This window comes from Rhipicephalus microplus, unplaced genomic scaffold, assembly GCF_043290135.1.
Source record: "Rhipicephalus microplus isolate Deutch F79 unplaced genomic scaffold, USDA_Rmic scaffold_208, whole genome shotgun sequence".
NCBI classification, from domain to species: Eukaryota; Metazoa; Arthropoda; class Arachnida; order Ixodida; family Ixodidae; genus Rhipicephalus; species Rhipicephalus microplus.
In genome coordinates, this window is record NW_027464779.1 from 165,001 (window position 1) to 169,886 (window position 4,886).

Consider the following 4,886-nt stretch of genomic DNA (forward strand, 5'->3'; position numbering starts at 1 on the left):
CGTTCGTAAACCCATCGCGAACCGAGTACGACGCCCTACCAAGTGCGCCCGCAACCCTGTACAGGGTCACATCTTCACAAGGCTGGCAAGCGGCATTCCGCTGCGCGCGTGCGTCGTCCGAGCAGTTGCGTGATAAACGACCGTGTCGAAAGCCCAAACACCGCCGAGGCCAGTCGCCGCCGCCGCAAGGGCAGCCACGCAGCCTGGCGAGAGGCATCGTCTCGTGTAGCGTCGCCCCCGCCCCAACTGGAGTGGCCCAGTTTTTTGAACGGGACGGGAACTGCGAAGCACTTAGACCGACGGCGGACTACGACGAGAACGCCTTAAGCTTCGCCAACGTTTCGCCAACTCGTGCGGGAGACTTTTTCCGCTTCGCGGCAAGTCGTCGCGCCGTGCTCTCCGCATCAACCGCGTACGCAGCGAACCGCAAACGTCGGGCGCAGCCTCCTCACCTCCCTGCGCTTTGCGCGCGAACGTTCCCTGTTCGCGCGGCAAAGCCTGGAGGAGGCACGGCCCCGCAGCGTGTTCGAGCGCCCGGTCTACGGGACACCCTGCTTACTTCGAGGGCAACAAGCGCAACGCAAGGCTGCGATCTCGCGCACTTTGCGCACGGCTGGAGAAGCTTTGCTGGCCGGCTTTCGCTCCTCGTGTTTACCGTGCGTTAAAGTTGCGCGTCCGTGGCTCTCGCAGCTCTTGCGCGCCCGGTCGCAGAGAGGAGTACGCAACCTCGACCGCACTTTCCCTGCAGGCTTCCTTCCGACTCGAAGTCCTGCGGCGGTCTCAACGAGGTGCCACATCCTCAATGCAGTCGGTCGCCCCCGTTTCGGTTGGGCTCTGGCACGACGGTCGCCACCGTCTCGCCCTTGAGTGGCCGCTGTTGGCGCTCGCTGTGAGGTGTTCAGCGTGCTGTCCGTGTTGCCGACGCGGTCAAAACGAGTCGACGGCTCACGTTCCCTTGTGCGCCGAAGGCTCTCTTGATATGTGATCCGACCCTCAGACAGACGAAGCCAAGGGAAGACCCAAGGCCGCAATGTGCGTTCAAAGAATCAGTGCTCAGTGTGTCCTGCAATTCACACCAAGTCTCGCAGCTGGCTGCGTTCTTCATCGACCCGAGAACCGAGTGATCCACCGCTTAGAGTCGTGAAAAAGTGTTTGTTCAATTCCGTACAGTCAAAACCAAACGTTTCTGGCACTCGGCCAAACAGTGGCCAAGAAGGGCGCTTTTCAGCGCACGCTTGGACTCCAAAACTCTGCCGCGCCTTTTTCGGCTGCCGCAAATCGAGCAAACGGTGTGTTTCGGACGGCGTTTCGCTTCCGCTACTTGCGAGTGCTTTCGTGGTCCACCCCTCTATAAATACTCGGGAGGCGTCGAAGCCGGTTCTCCAAGCCGGACCCGTAGGTATCGTTGTGTGCTCGCTCTCATTGGCCCGCCTAACCAGAAAATGCCTGCGGTACACCCATTTGGATAAGAGTGCACGCAGATGCGGGCCTCGACGGCTACACATTTCCTCGGGCGGCCGCCTCCCGGCCTCCGTGGAGCGCGGGATGCACGGTCCCATCGACAAGCCTCTCCCGTTTTTACCGTGGCGTCGCGGTTCACCACGGCGGGCGGGTCGGTCTCCTCCGCATAAAAAGGGGGACCCCCGCTTTTTGTTCCACGAAATCGCACAAGCTTTTTTCGCATCCACGGTTTGCCACCGCACACCAAAATGCCGATCCGGCTGCCTACTTTAGCCAACAGGTGGAGCCAGGCGCGCCGTACTTGCGCGGCACTTCCCACGTCCACCGAAGTCGGTGCCAAGGACCACTTTCGGCGCCGGAGCCGCGTACGAGCCTACTCGAGGCGGAAGAACGAAGCCAGCAAGGGCCTGGCCGCAAGTGCGTTCAATTGTCGGGACGTCCAAGTCCCTCGTTCTTCCGTGCTTCCTCTTTCGGCAAGTCGTTGCGGCACCTTCCCAAAGCGCGCAGACCCGCTAATCGCGACGAGCGCGACGTGGCCGTGCCGCCTTTCCCTCGGCAGCAAGCAAAACGCCTGGCAACGTCGACGCTCCCCTAACCGCGATCTCGCACCGTGTTTCGTGTGGCGAATTCAAAAGCCGGCCGGCGCTGCTGCAACCATTACGGTCGGTACGCATACGCCGCGGAGGGCGGGACGGTCATCGGAGCGTGCGGTTCCTCCATCGAGTACTGCGCACCTCGGCCGTCGCATCGCCGTGCCATGACCGGCCGCGCGTCAACGCGAACCGGTGCCAGCGAGATCCCTCGCCTGCAAGAACCGACCGGCAGCCTCCGTCACCCGAGGACGCGGAGGCGCTTGCCGCGGACGGCGGGACGGTATGCACTGGTGCACAGCGGACCCGTCACATCGCCAGTTCCTTGACCGACCGCCGACGCTTGTGCCGTTCCTCTCGTACTTGGCAGTCGCCGCGCGATTGTCGGGTCTCGTTCTTGCACGCTCGAACGGTCGGGAGGGCACTCGGCTGGCGTTTCGGGAACGCGCAGCCTCGCCTTCTACCGACGTAACCACGACTCGCCGTTCGCGCTCCGCCGCTCCTGTTTACAGTACTAGGCGGTCCCGCAGCGGTCGGGTCGCGCATTTCGAGCGCTTCGAGCCACGGTGCAGTGGCGGGTCGAAAGCCGACCTATGAGTGCGTTGCGCCGTTTGTACCCGCGTCCGCCACCTGGCCGACCGTCCAAGGTCGCGGTGTTGGCGTCCGCTGGGCGCAACAATTTGTCACGGGGTGCCGCTCCACATTCAGGCAGCCCCGTGGGGAAAAGCCGACCCCGCGTCCAAACGGGGTCAGCGGCAGAAAGTGTCGGGCGCAGACGCAGCTGAGGCGCTCACCCTTCACAATCCGTTAATGATCCTTCCGCAGGTTCACCTACGGAAACCTTGTTACGACTTTTACTTCCTCTAAATGATCAAGTTTGGTCATCTTTCCAACAGACCGGCGCAACCGAAAGGCCGCGCCGGACATCGGTCCGAAGACCTCACTAAATCATTCAATCGGTAGTAGCGACGGGCGGTGTGTACAAAGGGCAGGGACGTAATCAACGCGAGCTTATGACTCGCGCTTACTGGGAATTCCTCGTTCAAGGGGAACAATTGCAAGCCCCTATCCCAATCACGAAAGAAGTTCCACGGGTTACCCAGTCTTTTCAGACAGGGATAAAGACACGCTGCTTCCTTCAGTGTAGCGCGCGTGCGGCCCCGGACATCTAAGGGCATCACAGACCTGTTATTGCTCTGTTTCGTGCGGCTAGGAGCCGCTTGTCCCTCTAAGAAGGTTGTAAGGTGCTGGGAACCCCGCACCTATTTAATAGGCTAGAGTCTCGTTCGTTATCGGAATTAACCAGACAAATCGCTCCACCAACTAAGAACGGCCATGCACCACCATCCACCGAATCAAGAAAGAGCTCTCAATCTGTCAATCCTCCCAGTGTCCGGGCCGGGTAAGTTTTCCCGTGTTGAGTCAAATTAAGCCGCAGGCTCCACTCCTGGTGGTGCCCTTCCGTCAATTCCTTTAAGTTTCAGCTTTGCAACCATACTTCCCCCGGAACCCAAATACTTTGGTTTCCCGGAAGCTGCCCGCCGAGTCATTTGAGTAACTCAGGCGGATCGCTGGTTGGCATCGTTTATGGTCAGAACTAGGGCGGTATCTGATCGCCTTCGAACCTCTGACTTTCGTTCTTGATCAATGAAAACATTCTTGGCAAATGCTTTCGCAGTAGTTCGTCTTGCGACGGTCCAAGAATTTCACCTCTAGCGCCGCAATACGAATGCCCCCGTCCGTCCCTTTTAATCATTACCTCGTATTCCAAAAACCAACAGAACAGAAACGAGGTCTTGTTCTATTATTCCATGCAAGTTTATTCAGGCGACTCGCCTGCGTTGAGCACTCTAATTTTTTCAAAGTAAAAGCACCGGCCATCTCGAGGCACACAATGAAGTGCACCAAGAAAGAACCGGCATGATGTTCAGTCCGAGCCGTCGCATCGGGTAGATGCACTACTCGTCTGGAACTGAGATCCAACTACGAGCTTTTTAACCGCAGCAGCTTTAGTATACGCTATTGGAGCTGGAATTACCGCGGCTGCTGGCACCAGACTTGCCCTCCAATTGATCCTCGTTAAAGGATTTAGAGTGTACTCATTTCAATTACGGGGCCTCAAAAGAGTCCCGTATTGTTATTTTTCGTCACTACCTCCCCGTGCCGGGAGTGGGTAATTTGCGCGCCTGCTGCCTTCCTTGGATGTGGTAGCCGTTTCTCAGGCTCCCTCTCCGGAATCGAACCCTGATTCTCCGTTACCCGTAACAACCATGGTAAGCAAGTAACCTACCATCGAAAGTTGATAAGGCAGACACTTGAAAGAAACGTCGCCGGCTCGTGGCCATGCGATCAGCACAAAGTTATCCAGAGTCACCACACAATACGGGCCGAAACCCGATCGATCTTGGTCTAATAAAAGCACCCGTTACCCAAAGGGCTCCAGGCTCACTGCATGTATTAGCTCTAGAATTGCCACAGTTATCCAAGTAGGAAGAAACGATCTAAGGAACCATAACTGATTTAATGAGCCATTCGCGGTTTCGCCTTATTTCGGCATGTACTTAGACATGCATGGCTTAATCTTTGAGACAAGCATATGATTACTGGCAGGATCAACCAGGTAATCGTTCGACTGCGCGTCCGTCCTCGCCCTCGGCGGGCCGGACGCAGTCTGTGTGCGGCGGAGGCCACCTTCAGGCGCCCCAACACGCTTATTTTGCACTCCGAGATGACGGCGTTCGAGCTCGCTACGGCACAACCTTCCCGAAAGACGAGTGGGAGCCGTGCGGCAAGAAGCACGTTCATGCTCGCTCTTTTTCGTTGCATCGACTCGGT

At 58.0% G+C, this 4,886-nt stretch overlaps 2 non-coding genes across 2 annotated transcripts; both read right to left on the minus strand.

Moving 5' to 3' along the window:
* Window positions 1–987: 987 nt before the first annotated feature.
* LOC142792221 (5.8S ribosomal RNA) lies at window positions 988–1,140 on the minus strand. Its single transcript, XR_012890750.1, has one exon. It is a non-coding gene; the product is annotated as a 5.8S ribosomal RNA (ribosomal RNA).
* A 1,719-nt stretch (window positions 1,141–2,859) lies between these two features.
* On the minus strand, window positions 2,860–4,674 carry LOC142792229 (small subunit ribosomal RNA). The gene has a single exon (XR_012890758.1). It is a non-coding gene; the product is annotated as a small subunit ribosomal RNA (ribosomal RNA).
* Window positions 4,675–4,886: the final 212 nt, after the last annotated feature.